Here is a 17,987-nt window from a genome sequence, read left to right as displayed (position 1 = left end):
CTGACACATTCCGTCATTATGATTTACATGGCCAATGTAGTTTACCCTGAAATAACTCCATGGCTGCATTTTTTAATCTCTGTGCTGGGCAGACATAATTAAGCATGCACAGGGATGTGGTTTCTTTTTTTTTTTTACACGGCTAAAAGCAACAAACCACACACTGCCTATGCTCAGTATAATTACAGTAAACACGTGTCGCCCAAATGCAACAATGGAGTTCAGACTGTGTTTGCACAGAGAGAACTCCATTAGTGGTTTTATTCTTTTCACAAGAATGGTTAATAATAAGTAAGAAAATAAATAAATAAAATAGAATTTAAAAAAAAAAAAGCCTTATCCCTTAACTCCTCTTTTAAAACCCGCAGAGCTTTAAAAGCAGAACAGAAATCATTTAGCCTAACAAGAGCGAAGATTGGGATCAGCGCTTAGATTTAAAATCAACTCCAGCAGGGAAAGCAGTTGGCGTGAGTGTGTGCATTCATGTGTATCTCTGAGAGCGCTCACGTGTCTTGCAACACAGCTATCCACTCCTGCTGAACTACCAGCGAAAAGTGTTTGCGAGACTGAAATAATGCATGTTGTTTCCCCTCATTTAAATGCCCTCCACTGTAATTGGTGTAATCTGTAGGTTTTATCGAGTCCCAAGTCTGTTTTTATAATGTGTTTTTATGTGCCTCTGCAGAGCTGTCAGCCTGTGTCAACTGCCTCTCCTTACATGTGCATCAGACCTTGCTACTTTGATGATGATTGGATTTTGAAAGCATGTCCAGGATTGGTGTTTGTCATTTTGTCATCTCCATGAGCCATACTATGAGACATTGGTATCTGTGTGTGCACTTGGGCAAAGGCTGCACCACAAGTTGCATTAATTTGTTCTACCCTACAACCTTGGGGCTGTTCTGCTCTCTCTAATGACTAAGCAGAAGTCGACAGAGAACATAAAATAGCAGCTATGCTTGAAAGTACAATGTACAGCATGATCACAGAAATGATTTCAGGGTATACTGTGCTTTTGATCATATTTTATACATTTAGAAAACTAAGAATATAAATAATTAAATGTAATTTCTCAAGCAAAAGTCATCTGATAACTTTTCTTCTTGCTTGATGCTTGTGTATATATTTATTTGCACAGAAAACTTCCACAATCAACCTACGCATGCATTTACTGCAAAGGAACACCCAATCAACCTCAGACATCCACTCCATCAAATGCCAGGTTAGCTAATGTGGGGCTGAGTGGCATCTAGATAGATGTTGTAATATGGCTTTTGAAATCAGCCTCTAAATCAGCCACCATCCACTCTGAAACACACTGTATAATGGAAAATATTGATATTTTTTGGGCCTATGCTGAATGCACACTCTAGAATTAATCATGGCATTGGACTGAGTGCTCTCTCCTCGTCTGCCTCGGTGCTCTACCTGTCTCGTTCTCTCCATTTGCCCCTGTCCAGTGTTTCCATAACTTCGCCAGCCACATGACGAGATCAGAGAAGCCTGGTCATCTAAGTAATGGCTTTCTTTTTGTTGATTCCTTCTGGGTCCATGGCCCTGCGTTCAGTGATGTATGCTCCATGCAACGGCACTCGACAGCTCATCTCTCTTAGCCACAGGCACCTCTGAATAAGCACATCCACCCATGGGCCAATCTCTGAAATGCACTTTGGGGCTGCTGCTGCCCCCGTCATTGACATTCACAGAACAAGAAATGCACTATAACCATTTTCAGTCATGTAATAAGACTTTGGAGCATTAGTGGGGGGGTTGAGGAGGGAGATCTTCCTCTGCTTGTAAACTGACCTTTTCCCTTTTCTGCAGGGGCAGCCACAGAAAAGTCTTAAAGCTGCAACAGCAACATCTTTCATCATATGACTGTCGGCGTTAATTTTCACTCACCTCCTCTGTATGAACTTCTCAATTCTCCAACATGTGTTTTCTCACTGTGCAACTGTTCTGTCTAATTACACAGTTTCCTTCTCTGCGCCCAGGCTTCTACCCCAACTTCCACCCTGCTTGGCTCAGTGTAGCACCACACCAGCACCCATGGGCTCCCCCTGCTCTCCAGCTACAGCAACAGAAAGCATCCTTTCTGCAAAGTCCTCAGTGGCATTTCTTCACCATTAAGCACTCTCAGCTACCACAGCCTTTAGACTTAAATTGAAAAACTGGCCAAATATGGAGTGTGGGATGAATATATGAATGACAAATGAACCACTGAGGAAAAAGAAAGCCAAATGGTCACCCCCCCCCCCCAAAAAAAAAAAAAAAAAAAAAAAAAAAAAAAAAAAAAAAAAAAAAAAAAAGAAACAAACAAAACAAAACAAAACAAAAAAATCAGCAGAAGCCCATAGGATATGGCACTCACATAAATGATATGAATTATATGAATGCCATGGACTTTCAGTGTCAAAAAGAATGAGAGACGAGCTCTTTCTTTTTTCCTCTCCCCTGCTACCTCCCTGTTGTACCCTCTTCATTCCCACTGACATTCCCCAGACAGCTGATGGATATCAGACCATGTCCTCCAGGAGACATATCCCATTATCATACTGCCACAGCGCACATCCACAGACCCATCTCTGCTCTAATCAATGGCCATGCAGCACAGCAGAGAAGCACAAACAAGATGCACACAGCAAAACCTTCAGTAAATAATGACACAGATACATGAACACAGATGACAGTGAAAGGAGGGAACGTAATCTATATCTCAGACGACACATGGCTGATTCCGTCACATCTGCCTAAATCAATATAGATAGAAATCCAGCAGAGCAGCCCCAGCTGTGCTGCCTCTTACCTGCGTGTCTCTGTGGTGGTCCTTCTCACTGTGACTGTGCTTGATGAAGACCCTCGGTCTACACAGCCATGCCCTCCTAAATGGGCATGCATCTGTGGGGCAGATCAGAGGTCTGCCTTGTGTCTGTTAGCCTGGACAAAAAGAGGGATCAAGGATCAGAGAGTCCTCCCTGCCGTCAAGCCCTGTCTAGCACATCTCCTTGTGTCTCCCGCTCTCCCGGGTCATTCCAGCCAGCCCCTCAGCAACCGCAGAGCCAGGGAGCGAGCGTTCGGGGGGGGATGGGAGGTGCTTAGAAGACTGAAGCGGACATGGAACAGCGAGCAGAGCACCTCCTCCTCCTACATGTCTGACTGCAGCCAGTGGACATGCTACAGCTGGAGCCTCTGTCCACCTCCCGTTTTCTGCCTGTGCATGTGTGTGTGTGTATGCGTTTTTTTTTTTTTTTTTTTTTTTGTGTGTGTGTGTGTGTGTGTGTTTGCGCGTCAGTGCTGGCTCCACTCTTCCCTGTGTGTGGAAACTCAGTCTCTTCTCTTCTCACTGTTAATGCTGCCGGTGGCTCCGAGATGCTGAGGCAGTGTGAGAGAGGAAGATGGAAAGAGAGAGAGAGAGAGAGAGAGAGTGAGGGAGAGACAGAGGGGTGTATGTGGAAGTGGGGAAGGGAGAATGGCAAGGGAGGGTATAGGAACGGTTCCTCCTGCTCCATCTATCGGTACCAGTCAATCAGGGATGCATGGCAGTGGCTGGGTTAATGAGTCATCCACACACATATGCTTGGTGTGTGTGTGTGTGTGTGTGTGTGTGTGTGTGTGTGTGTGTGTGTGTGTGTGTGTGTGTGTGTGTGCGTGCATGCGTGTATGTGATTCACAAGTGAGTTACACACACACATGCAGAGAAGGCAGGTTTCCATTTTGTTCTTTACATATCTTGCATGTTTATAGTGTGCAAATACATTCCTGTGCGTCCTTTGGATGCTAAGGAGCATGTCTGACATCATACTGGCTGAGAACTTTATAGCCGGCTATACACACACATACATAGCGTAAATGCACGCACAACCGAACATACACTGAAGAGAGGGACACCTAAATAACAGCAGAGGATCTCCTCCAGCTATCAGTGTGTCAACAGACCCAAGAACCTACAGCCTTAACAGGCTACCTGCCTCCCTGAATGCCCATGGGACTGATATATCACACCTTGACACTGCAGAAGATCTTCTGGAGAGGAGAGGAGAGGAGAGGAGAGGAGAATAAATATGACGGCGCCTGCAATGAGACACCCGTCCAAAAAGAACTGAAAAGCAGGTGGGCCGTTTGATTAGAGAGAGAAACAGGAGAATGAGAAAGACGAGGTGAAATGTTGAGGCTCAGTTTCACTGACAGCGTGCTCTGTTTTGTTCTCTGAGCATGCTGTCTGCTCTGCTTTGACTGCCTCAAGAATTAAAGAGAGGCAGAGAGGGATAAAATGGAGAAGAATGAAGATGTGGAGATAGGAAGAAAGGCTTTTGAAATTGACAGAGAAAGAAATAGAGAGGGGGAAAGAGAGAGAGAAATGCAGGCACTAAGACATTTCCCCATCTGATAAAAAAAAAAGGAGGGACATTTACAAAGCATGGGAGGAGCATACCAAACAACCTCTTCATCTTGTATCTCTTTCCTCTTTCTTTCTTAGATAAGTCTTTCCTTATCTTTGCATCCTCTTTAGTTTAGCATCCCTTTTGTCTTGGGCAGAATGCCTTCTTCCCTCTCTGTGTCTGGCTTTGAATTAAGCCAGCTCTCCGTCCAGCTTGAAACCAGAATTCGTGTAGAAAACAGAATAAAAAAAAAACAGAGGTTACCCCTGTCAACCTGACAGAAAAGGCCATCGGCAATCTCCCAGCATCTCAGCAAACTGAAAATGTCTAGACACACATATGTTGTGAGCAGTGGAAAGACTGCTGGCAGGATGCTTGGGCTTGCAGACAGCCATGCTTCTAGCATTATGAGTCTGAACTGAGAGGACCGTCTAAAAAGACTGTAACTATAGTGCACGCTATAGTGCACCACAACATACCACACCAGCTCTCTGCCCATACTCTCTTTCAGTTTACTGTGCTGCATACAGACTAATTCTTTCAGATATAAGAGCATGACCAATCACAACCCAAAAGAATGAATTTTGAACCTGCTGTAGCAAATTCAAATTATGGAAAAGACTCAAAACATGAAAAGGAAGTCGTGAATGTGAGAGAACTGATTAACAGCAGCTTAAAATTCATTCACAATGTGCCGTTTGTTGTAGCCTGTATCGACTCTAGACCCGATCCTTCAGGGAAACAGCTCTGCACTGACCCGAGGTCTGCTTTTGGAAGAAAACGCCTCACGCTCGGCTGTGTTAATCTAACTCTGTAATCTGCTGCTAAATCAGGCTTTAGGAGTGAGCCGAGGCAGCGACTGAGGCAATCTCGTGGAGAAGAATCAGCCTTGTGGAGTGTGTGTGGGGGTAATTATGCATGAGGAAGACGGTTAGTACTGCGTTGGATGTTGGCAGAGAACTAACAGATGGTAATTCCCTCACTCCTGCACTCCTGGCAGACCTCTGGATAACAAATGCACTGGTACCTACAGTAACACACACACACACACTAATATCACCTTATCTCACACAGAGATGCACCGCAGCAGTCAGAGAAGCCTGGCTTTAATACACATTTTGCACTAATTGCAATGCTAGGCAGGATCATGCAAGCTAGAAAGGACTTTTGGGATACCAAGCTGTGAAAAATGATTTCTGTGTTGGTCTTCTTTCAGCATTACTCTGTGTCAATAAATACACAAGGGTTTCCCACTTTCCAATAAGCCATGAGCAAAAGGTGGTTTATCATCTGCAGTTATTTTGTGAAGTGTAATCAATGACGCAGAAGCCCCTGGGTCCACTAGTATGGAGACCTCAGTACCCTCTACCACTTCTTTTACATCGGGGGCCCTGTTGTAAAGGTGAGAAGGCCCACTGGGTCTCAGACTTTGTGTTGAGGGTAGACGTCTCAGAATTAGGTTTTGTCATTTTGGCGATTATATCAAAAAGAGCAAACTAAATACTTGCAGCGAATGTGCAGCCATAACAGAAAAATGTTTAAAATGTGCAAACACTCTACATGTTTATGTTTTACATGGATAAATCAGTCTGCACTGATCTATACATTAGAATAGGTGATTCTTAAAGTGTCTTTGGCCACAGCTGCTTTATACTGAATGAAAAGCTTCTCTCATTCAGTTCATTAAATCCCTGCAGCCACCCGAAGGCATCGGACCAGAAATATTGATAAGTCTGCAGCCTCTGATTCGAGAAGTGCCACACTAGAGTGCAGTGCTATTATACGCACGGATATCCACTGTGTTTACCTCGATTACATCATGTGCAACTGACACCAGGCCTCTACAAAGTGACGGCATACACTTCCACACACACATCAGAGTGGTGGGTTATAACTCAGCATTCTGCTTTTAGACTAGCGGGGGCTTTAGAAAAAGTGAGTGAGAGGGTTTTATTCCTTACATCCATTGCAGTGCAAACTCTGCTGTCATATCCAGTACAACATCATGTGACCGTTTACGACATGAGTCACACAGTACAATTATGACTGCAGAAATGTGGGGCTGTGTGTTCACATCGCGATGCCAGAAAAAGACGTGATTTCCTGGAGATGACGTGACTGACTTAGACTTGAGACTTGATTAATCGTGCGCTGCTGCACCCAAAATAGCAGGTGTACATGGAGACACCCACGCAGTCCATGCACTCAAGACCACTTCACACTTGTTGTTGCACTTGCGTAATTAAAATAGGGCCCACGTTGCAGCATGTGTCATCACCATCCAGCAGTAGTCTCCCAAAATGTTATGCTGTAATGTACCCTTGGACTGAGAGGCTGGAGTCTGGGCCTCGACACTCACTACTGAGAGACTCCCTGATGCTTGCTGGCAGTGTCGCACAACACGCCTCTTAGCCTAATCCAGAGACTCAGGCTCTTGACTCAAGGTGGCTTAGAGATGGGAAATTAGTCCACCTCTTGATGGTATCCGTGTGACTGGTATCCCACTTGAGATGCAAATGGCTCACGATCAGGAGCGTGGTTTTGTTGTCACAGGATCTCCCCTTCTGGTATGTTATGTCAGAGAGTTGTACAGTGTCCTGACCAGAGTGCGTGGACACATTCTCAGCCTACTTTTCTCTACTTTCACCTCAGTCTTCATAATGTACATCTGCTCTGTTAACTTGTAAATAGTCCACTGAAGGCCAGTGGTGACTGACACAAACTGCGCAGATGCATGGTTCTACATTCTCATAGCCCCTCTGCAGAGCCTACCTGGCATTCTTGCACAACACCAAGATAGTCAAAGTCTACCTTAAATCATTTAGACCCTGTTCAAAGCATTTGGCCTTAAGACCTGATCCAAGATGCCAAAATCTTTCCTCCCTCTCCCCTCTGTCTGACATCCTCCTTGACCAGCTGACTCATGTCATATACTTCCAAGCTCTCACCAAGAGCACATGCACACAAGCAGAAAAGCTGGCTCTCAAGTGTTCCAGTAGCTCTACCCATCCAAACACAAGCACTTAAAGTCTCTGTTTAACAGCAGCATAGTCCAGTGTTTTGATGTCAACCTCCATTTGTCTCACTCAGCCGGGAAAACTGGCTCCCATCACCAGTGAGGAGAGCCGGCATATCAACTTTGACATCCATGCTGGGTGAGCATCTGTCAAACTTCCCTGTGCCAGTTTTCAAAAGGTTTAGTTCTGTCCAGCCTCATAAGTCCAAGTGCATACTTAGCCAGCTAGCTATACTGAGGAAGCTAAGCTACAGATTACCAGCATGTTTCCAACACGACAAAAACACACTTTCAGTGATGACAAAGAACAGCACTGCCACCAGTGTAACTACGCTTCTTGGGTTTACCCAGGGACACCTTTTGACAGACAAAGATTACTTAAAAATATAACTCAGTGTTATAAATTCACACATGGAGCCCACACCTCCAGTGTGTTTCACTGTAGGGGGACGAAGTTTGAGATAGAGTACAGATCTAAAATGATATATATGGTAACTGATGGAAAAAAGACATTAAGATTCACATTCACATCAAACTCACAACTTCCTCCGAGAGAGGACAACTACAGGAGGGAAAACTGTAAAATGTGAACCTGCTGACTTACCACACACTGATTTTTTTTTTTTTTTTTTGTGTGTGTGTGTGTGTGTGTGTGTGTGAGTGAGATCTCATTCTACTGATAAATTCAACATGCCAAATAAAAATACCCATATTATTTGGTTGGTTGGCTGTACATTTCTGTTATCAGATAGTCGGATGGTGGATAGGCTTACAAAGACTATGTTAGCTCAGAGTCAGAATAAAAAAGTACTTGATTGTCCTATTAGATGCATTGTACATATCCCAACTACAGAACTGATGAGAGAAACTTAAACATTTCTGACAGTGGCCGACCACTTTTGAGCGGCACTGCCATTGGGAAATGTTATGTCCCGGTGGAACACGAGCGGCATACCACTAGAGATCAGCGTATGCCGCTGAGGGGATCGACATAAGCCGCTCCAACACTAGTGGAATACTATCAGCCACATTTTAATCTCAGCATCTTTCCCACAGAGAGAGAAGGCAGTTTCCTGAAAACCCAGGGACGACTTCTGTGTCTTGGGCTCTGAGGACCTTCTCTCTGGGACTCACAGCTGGGACGTCGAGGTACTAACATACACATACGCACCTTCACTGACAAACTCTTTCCATTCATTAACAATGGGGATGAACTCCCAGTAAACAAAACTCCAGGGTCGGTCAGGGTCATACCAGTGACCTACAAGTGCATGTCAGCTGTTTGTTCTGGACATACAGTATATCCAAACATAGAGGTTAGAGCCGCAGTGTGAAGTCTTGTGCACTTGAAAGTTGTCTAGAAATGTAATAGGAACTAAAATAAAGTTTATTTTTTAAAGAAATTTGCAGTGTAAAGACAGATAGCAAGTCCAAGAAATAAAACTCAGACCTATGGTCAATCGGGGTGAGCAGATGTGGGCTTCCTCGAACAACTTGCCACAATCAAAAGTAAAAAAGTAAAGCAAAACTTTATTGTGAGGAGTATTTTGTCATAATAACTCAGTACTAATAAATCAGTACTTGCTAGGAAACGTCTCACAGTACAATAACCGCCTGTGTTTCTTTCTGACCAATTCCATTACAGTTTACATTACAGGACATTATTTTGTTGCATTTTTTTTCTCTTCATATCAAACCATTCCTTCTCTCTTTCTGTCACAGTATGTAGTTCTGTGTTGACACGGTGTTGACAGCTGCAGCAAAAATTTGCAATAATTTTTTCAGGACTACTAATAAAACTTCTGACACTGTCAAATTTGTTCTGTTGTGGTCTGATGATTTCCAACAGCAAGACGAGGTGCACACTGTGTGAAGAGCTTGTTTTTGCTCTTGGGTTTTTCTTCATTTTTGTAAACGAAAGTTGCTCACAAATAGAGCAGAACAGGCAGCTGTATATAACTGAATTGCTGTGCTGATTATGGAAATAATCTAATTTCACGAACACACACACCTGCACATGTACAGGTGGTATTCATCAAGATGAAACAAGTTTGAGAAGTCAGGAGGGTTTGCATGAATCGGACAAGAAAAGATGTAGATGTAGCAGAAGAAATGTTCAGTAATGCCTTAGATCATGGTCTGAATATGTAATATTTAGTGAACACAGTATGTGTTTGAAAAAGACAAGAGCATAGGGAGTAAGGGGATAACAACTTGGTGTTTAAGAAGGAAATTAAAGTAAACTGCACTGAAAGCTTTTTAATAATCACATTGTACTGTAATATTTTTAGTAGGTAATAATACAGGAAAATGGGGAATATAGGGTAACAATATTGATATTGCAATTAAATTACTTATGGTATCATTTTAAAATTATGAAGGCCATATAACGTTTTTAATTATGGAGTAATATTTAGTATTGATATAGTGTACACTATTATTGTTGGTGGGGTACAAAACACTAAAGTAAGCCTGGCAGAAAGCCGCACCTTTATTGCTGTAGCTATAAAATATTTCTCTGTTTGAAATGATAAGAAAATAGTAGAGAACAATGATGTAGTTTCTTGGGCCAATGTAAGATCCATCAGTTGATCAAAACAGATGTTAGAGAAAAACCTTGTGGAGCTTTTATGTTCCATCATACCATCAGATCAAACTTATTGGAGATTTATTGGACAACACACAGTATAAGGAAAAGTCATCACTTAAAAATGGCATGTTCAATTTTGTTTTTGGAAAGCATGTCTTAATAATTCCAACAGAGGTAGTTGTGTTTTGTTTTAGTGACAGTACATGACCATAAGGAAAAAGAAAATACAATGTGGGATAAAGCTCTTTCTTACAGTGTAAGGCTGTAAAATAAAGAATTACTCCCTTCTCACTGTAATTACACAGTAGTTACAGGGTATGTGGGCTGTAAAATAAAGCAGTCCCTCCACCCATTAGTTTTTTTTCTTACTGAAATTACAAAGTAAATATTAGGAATGCTGACTAATATGTGGCATTATTTATACATGTAATTACACAGTACAGTCTCCACAAAAACACTAAGTGTATATCAATTTTAAAGCAGATGTCAAAGTGTAAACAGTAACGCAAAGATCTGTTCACTGAAAGATCTGTGGCTCTGAACTGAATAAGATTGGTAATGCTCCCTGATATACACCATAATGGTATTTTGGGTGACATCAGTATTGTTGAGGATCACTGGAATAATGCTGTAGCTAAAACAATGAACGTCAACCTGTCATATTTTACATTTAAATAATATATATATTTTTAATTGCCACACTTAGTTTGGCTCATTTTTCATACTGTGAGCCTGGTGCCCTGTGTGTATCCCATAATAATTTAATATGAACACTTACAGTGTCCCCCATAAATACAAATGATTCCTGCTTATTTTCTTTATTAATTTCCTATATCCAGAAGGTTATCCTGCCAGTATTTTATTCATACTCCATAAATACAAGATCTTTACACTGCAGTTTGCAGGCTGTAATCTAAAGCCTTGTTAGAAAGTTGTACTTTTGGTGGTAGACACGTAAACAAACATGCAGATGATCAACACATACATTTTGCTTAATTTCCTTCCAATTAATCAAATGAACATTGATGCAGGGCTTCACCATCACAACTATGGATAAAGTAAAAAACCATTGTCTCCTCGGGGACTGGGCTGCCTTTATACTCAAGAGATTACAGAACCTGTTTGGTTTCACACGCACGAAGACTGATCTGAGACACACAGGTACACACAGAAACACACAATAAATCCTGACAAATCCAAAGTTCTGTCAGTGGTGACCTTGCCAGAGAGGATCAAGCAGCGACTTGCATGAGGAAGGTGCCGATTGTGATCATAAGGCTTGAAGGTCTTTGATCTCTACAGCGTGGGGGCTTAACAGTCAATTAACCCTTTGATCTCTTCTGATCCCTGAGGTTTACGACGCTCTATAGCCTATATAATGTATACCGTACATACTGCACGCGCACACATGCCTCACTGCGAGATAATGGCTCCGTTGTTTCCTTCATCGGTCAAATTTGCACTGCAGATTTATGTACACAAATGTCGATCTTCCTCATCCTCCTCATCGTTTTCAGGGGTCAGGTGTTACACAGCCTGGCTGTGACAGTTCAGTGCATTTATTGGATTTCATGAGTGGTTGAGCAATGAAAACAGAAAGAGAAATAAGACAGTTAATATCCGCATTGACCTAAGGCTGAGCTGACATGACACCAGGCTGTACTGCCTAATGACATATTGACTGACAGCTTTGATTATGTGAAGACAAAGCCTGAAGTGAAAACATACAGAAAAACAACACAACAATCTTTTTTCCACTCTAGATGTGAAGGAGAACATTAGTCAGAGAAATACTAGGTGTGACGGGTTTGCTGATTTTCAACTCTTTTCATATAATGTAATTCTGCGCTTCAAAAAGCCCCTTTATTTTCCTCTCATTTCCAAGGGAAATTTTGCACTTAGGTTATTAAATGGGGAGCTCGAGCTCTCACACTCCAGGTCTTTTATGCGGCTACAATAAATGTGCGGTGGGAGCTGCCATCAGAAGTTGTTAATACCTGTGGTAACTGAGCATTTCATTAGCAATTATTTTTGAGCTACACTGCAAAACATAAAAGTGGCCAATTAAATTTGATTTTGATGAATTGATTAAGGTATTTCTCTCTTGGATCAAAGACACATATGCATACAAATGTGGTTCATGTCCTGAATGCAAATAACCAAGCCGCCATAATGACAAATCATTTGGGTTTACAAGCATGATTGAGTGTTATATAATAAAAATGGGTGTCTGACAAACAAGCACATTATATTTTGCTATATGTCATTTTTCTTCATTCACTGATCATGTCTTTCTAGTTAATTTTCTGACAATAGTGCTGCCTCATTTTTTTTTCCAGTGCAGCTGTGTTCAATTAAATTGAGTCAATTAAATTCAGCTCAGATTAGTTTGGTTCAAATCAGTTGCATTCTGTTAAATTCAAATTGGCTCATTATTCTTTAATTTGGTGACTTGAATTTGGTTCATTATTTACAATAACCACAACATGCATTAAAAGCATAATAAAACATGTAACACTTGACTACAACGTATAGCCTGCCATTTGGACACAACCGTATGTTATTTACAGATGAATTCAACAGCGGAGTGGACAACCTGGAAAGCTGTAGATGTTTTTGTTGTAAATGGCCTTCCTTATAGTGTGCACCTGCTGGGATCGTGTGTAGTCAACGCCTGTAATCTCAGGGTTTTTTCACCGGACTCCCCAGTCAGTCTATATTGTTTTTGGTGAGGGCACAAAAAGAGCCTACAAAGTAAAAGAGAAAGAAAAGAAAACAATCATATATGCTGTGCTGAGGCGGAGTGTTTCCCTCTGGGGTTTGTCCAAGCCTTCACAGTTGTCCACCAAATCCCAGCAAGTCAGAAAGAACAATCATGCAGTGGTGTTTGTGTGTTTGTGTGTGTGTCTCAGTTTTAGGTTAAACCAAGTGTGCTGCACTGAAACAACAATAGCACATAGCTGAGGGCACTGTCCTTTGAACAGAAAGAGTCAGTCAATGCTATCCACTTTAACAGACAACACAAGATATGTCTTCCTATAGGTCTTTGGCTTGGCTGTTTTTATGTCATGGGAGTTAGTCTTAAAATAGCTTCTGGGGCTCCAACCAGTGAGAGAGCAGCACATTACACAGACATACACAAAGCAGCCGTGTCAGTACATAACCTTGGGCTCCTGGGACCCTGCATGGGTCCCTGATCAATTTGAGGGTCCTTTTGAACCTACACGGAAAAATCTTGCACCCCCACTCCCTTTTGTGAAGACAACATGAGGTCTGTTTATTACTGATTACAATTGGCACTCTTGTGTAGCTGTGACATCACACTGTAGCCTGATAAACACCAGCTATCCTGTCAGAGGATAAATCAGCTGCAGGAGTCTGACAGATACTTACAGAACCTAGTGTAACGGCAATGCATTTATTGACATTTTGATATTTACATTAATTCTCTTTGAGCTTGGCTTTAAACGGCCACGATTGCGCATAATTTTTTTTAACCCTTTTATTGCTACATCGAAATGTTATCTTGTTAACTCACAATATTTTGTGAAACTTTGTTTTCTCAGTATCACAATTTAGGGGTAAATTGTCTTTTTCAAGATCAAGACTAACAGAAATCTGGTAAGAAAAAATCCTTGGCGAGATCAAAAATGATGATCAAGTTCTGTTGCACAAGACGTTTGTTGCCCATGTGAAAAGTTTATCATTAAACACGCAGTTAGACAGTCATGTCTCATTTCAACCAAATAGATATGACCTCAGCAGTCCTGTGCACAGCCATTGTTCCACATGCTTTTTTAGTCCTCTTATCTCAATATCCTGGCTTAATTATCTTGTTATCACCTGATAAAAAATTAATGGTTTTTCAAGGTCACAACTTCAGCCTAATTGTTGTTACTTTCATGAAAAGCAAGTGTAGCAGACCTGATAGTGGAGCCACACTGTAGGACAGATTAAAGTGGAAATGACACACAGTGAGATAGAGAGATCACGACTGATCATCACATTAGCCTTTACATTAATCAGCATTTGATGGACTTAGATTGCAACCACAATTAGCTACCAATTAAGTGATGAGCTTGAGAAAACATTTTGTTACATGAAGGAAAGAATAAAGCAAGATAATTAAATTATGATCACAAAAACACAAAGTTTGATTTCTTAAAATGTGGAGTCTGTTCTGATGAGCCAGTGCTCGCATGTCACAAGTACAGGAGTGACGTGATGCTATTCTTAATTGGCTAGTAAAGCACATACACTTCTGGTGGCATTAATCTGCCATTAACGTGACAATGCAGATGACTTAAAAAAATGTATTCAAGGATCTCAAGGATACCCACAATGTAGTGTTAGGTTTTCATTTGTTTGTTGCCATGAAACTCCACAGGGTACCTTTAAGTTGTAATATCAAGATAACAGGATTTAAATATAAACAATGACAGTATTTGGCATCCAGAAAATGATAAGAGGTACACAAGAGGCTCCCCTGGAACACAGCTCAGAATTTGCCAGCTTCTTTAATCAGTGTTTTGTTTGTGAGTCATGCTTTTTGCAGAGCACAAGCTGCTCTATCTCCAAAGACAGCAATTTTCTAAAGCAAACATTAGTTTGCTGCATTCTATAGTAACTAATGATCTGATCAATGTTTATTTTTTCTGTTGGAACTAATGATCTGATCAATGCTCATCTATTGTGTAATTAGAGACTATTTGAAGGACTGAAGGCAAACTCCCAAATAATCAACACACAGAGCTAAGAGAGGGAGTAGTAGTGGAAAAAACATTTGCAAGTCAGTCAACCAACAGTTGCTCAAGTCGGCCGGTTCTTTTGAGTCTGTTGGCGGTTGCGCCATCATTCCCACTACTACACCGTAAAAACGAAAAATATTGAAAAATTTCAAGGCAACAAACTGCTGGTGGTCACCATCATCAGCCCAGGAACATAGTTCCTCAGTACAACCAGTGTAGTTAAAGTATATGCGACATGTGCAGAAAGTGTCTCACAGACATGTCATCATCACGGTTTGCATTGTTTCGGTCAGGCGCTGCAATCCTGTTGTTTTATGTAGCATGTTGGCTTGAAAACTAAATTCCCCATGTTTGTGTGTGCCCACGACAACACAAGAAACAAAACAGTTTTGGTAAAAGACCAACAGGCAGACTCACTGGCTTGTCGCAGTCTGTCAGCCTCCAGCACCCTCAGTCGATCTAAACCCCTCTGACTCAAGCCATCTGTCTGGGTCAGCTACTGGGACCATCACTGTTTACCTAAGGGCTCTGCTCTTTGTTCCTCTCACATCAAGATGGTGATGTCACTTGACCTTTATTACTGTGTTTCAATCCTCGAATAGTTAGTACTCTTGTGGAATTTCCCCTGAGGCAGATGTTGCACTAACTATGACAACATTAATCCAAGGTCGCTGAACCGTCCTGAGGTATAAAATCTAGTCATCTATGAATAAATAACTGCGACGAGAGAGAGGGCAGCCTGTCACAACAATCGTTAGAAATGAGTGAATGCTTAAGTTGCGTAGAAGTGCTGTGAAATGACTGGGGAGTTGGGGGTTTGCTCTAATGAAAGTTCCTTAATGTAAAACATTTAAAGTGACCATTTTCAAGTGGCAGTTATTTTGTGAGAACAGTGTTTTGGCTTCTAAGATGCATCTCCTTTTACTTTTTTACCACCCAAAGGAAAATGTCAAAATCAGTAGGAAACAAATGAATTAACCCAAAGAAAAGCACCAGCTTGCTGTAACTGCAACCATGTCTGAAAACCTCTGAACATCCTCATCAGAGTGGCACTTAGAGGGTGAATGCTTAGAAGCTGAAGTTATGTAATTTAGAGAAAACAAGAGACCTTCTGTGCTCAGTTAAGAATTAGCACCTTACTACTGACAGCTGATCTATTCGGATATACGAATATTCGTATACGCATGTGTTTTTGTGATCTTGTTGTGGTGGATAAATTGAATTTAATATCTCACTGTCCCTTGAGAGGATAGTTTTTTATTTATCTATTCATGTTGGTTGTCTGAGCGTAAAATGATGAGTTAACTTTTTAATGAGGAGAATTTTTTTTTTTGGGAAGATAAAAAAACAAAACTTTGTTGCTAAGACACAGCATTCTCTATTCTTTATAACAAGATGTGTCATGTAAACTATTTTTTTTAAGTTTCCTTTTTTAATCTGTACATCATGATTTGTTACATGATCATTTAAAGCTTGTGGTTGTCTGATGTCTTGACAGCCCATATTCCAAATAGTGTAAGACACTAATAATTATAGGTAGAAAAAAATCATTTATTTATTTTCTTTAATTATTTTTTGTTTTGTTTCATCACATAGCATTTATTGCGAACTAGTGGTGACTGGTGAGTGCTTCTGCGCGGAGGAAGTGGAAGAGGGAACACCTGATTGAAGGTAAGACACCTTGTTATGTGAACAGTGCAGAATATCGTTTGGCTGCATGATCACTGCTTTGCTCACCATAAGTATCAAGTCAATAGCAAATGCATGGGTGATTGACATGTGTAATGTGTGTCCTTTGATTTTTCCCTGTAGCTGATTTAACTGATTTTTTGTTTTGACACACACATACACACACACACACACACACACACACACACACACACACACACGGGTAATTTACAAATTAAGCTTTGTCTTTCTATAATGTCGGATTCTAATGATACAATATTGTTTTCAATCACCCTCTCATTATGGGTGGATTATACATGGTACACAGTGTGTAATTTCATATCACAATATAGATATAGTATATCATGATTTATTTAAGTCATCTAAGAAATAGTTAATTGATAAAATGATCAGACTCTTTTTTTTTTTAATGGTGTAAATTAGATACTTGACAAATCAAAGCAATACATCACATTGATTCAAAAATCAAAATAATAGCCTAATAAGATGTTGTCATAAAACACTCCTGTTCATTGATTTGTAATGCTTCCCTCATATTCAGAGGTATTAAAGCAATCTCTGATGGTAAACAAACTCACACACAGGGATTATTATCTACATGCTGCCTAAACTAATCATTTGGAATGAAAGGATACCACTATAGATGCAATTATGCTTATGTATTAATTTTGAAGTAATTCAGAAAAGTTTGTTGGAGAGGAGGTAAAATGGCCGATGGCCCCTGATGTAACTGTGTAAAAAATGATTTCCACCGAGAGAGCAGCTTAAAGGGATTGTTTAGACCGTGGAGGTGTTGCTGGCTTATAAAGCAATGTCACTTACAATGGATTACTTTGCCCTTGAACGTTTGTGTGGGTGTATGTATATTTCAGTGCATGTTTGAGGGCGTGTTTGTTTGTGTGTGCGTCTCTGTGAGTGTCCTTGATTTTTAGTCTCATTCTCCCATCATCATCATCATCATCATCATCAGCAGCAGCTCTCAGCAGAATAATGTAAGTCAGTCTCAGGGGAGGATGAGACAAATGCAGTGTGTCACAGAGTCATGAAGCCCGCTGCGCCATCACGTTGTGATAGTGTTTTGGCGGACGGACAGGGTGGGAGGAAGTGTATTGTCATCTGTTCCAATCCAGCGGCCATTACTCTCCTTTTACTTTCCACGCCTTTTTTCCTCATAGCTTTTTCACTGCACTCACACAATTATCCTCCTGTCTCCTCACATCCTGTTCCCTCTTCTCCTCTCATTAGCTGAGGAGACGGCAGTAGTTTAGGATAACAAGTTGAACATTTTGTGTGTATGTGCTCGTATGTGTGTTTGTGTGTGTCTGTTTACATGTGTGTGTTATTCCCTTGAGCCGGGGCACGTTGGCCTGTAGCAGGGCTGTGTCTTTAAAAGCAGCTCATTAGTGTGTCCTCTTGGACAGTTCTTTCTTCTTCTACAGCTGGTTCTGGGCACATTAGGCCAATGATGCTCTCTCCCTCTAATGGAGCAGAACGATGGGGCCAGCGCTGAGCTGCTCCTGTTTGCTCTCCTATTAATTATCGTTCCCCAACCAACTTAAACTCCT

General features: G+C 41.2%; 1 protein-coding gene and 1 long non-coding RNA gene across 2 annotated transcripts in view; one reads left to right on the top strand and one right to left on the bottom strand.

The window, feature by feature from the left end:
- frmpd3 (FERM and PDZ domain containing 3) overlaps positions 1 to 3,307 on the bottom strand; it is an 81,164-nt gene extending 77,857 nt beyond the window's left edge. The window contains exon 1 of the mRNA XM_087172891.1: positions 2,807 to 3,307. The gene's annotated coding sequence lies outside the window, so the exon portion shown is untranslated. The remainder of the gene's footprint in view (positions 1 to 2,806) is intronic.
- The window catches only part of LOC147819363 (uncharacterized), an 87,427-nt gene extending 71,017 nt beyond the window's left edge, over positions 1 to 16,410 (top strand). Inside the window, exons 2-3 of the long non-coding RNA XR_015436997.1 lie at positions 8,452 to 8,544; positions 16,330 to 16,410. This is a non-coding gene — a long non-coding RNA (uncharacterized LOC147819363). The remainder of the gene's footprint in view (positions 1 to 8,451; positions 8,545 to 16,329) is intronic.
- Positions 16,411 to 17,987: the final 1,577 nt, after the last annotated feature.

Source organism: Seriola lalandi, unplaced genomic scaffold (genome assembly GCF_002814215.2).
Source record: "Seriola lalandi dorsalis isolate HSWRI2012SDOR001 ecotype SW California unplaced genomic scaffold, Sedor1 jcf7180002053898, whole genome shotgun sequence".
NCBI lineage: Eukaryota > Metazoa > Chordata > Actinopteri > Carangiformes > Carangidae > Seriola > Seriola lalandi.
The sequence above is the reverse complement of the archived record's forward strand: the minus strand, read 5'-3'. Positions and strand labels throughout refer to the sequence as shown.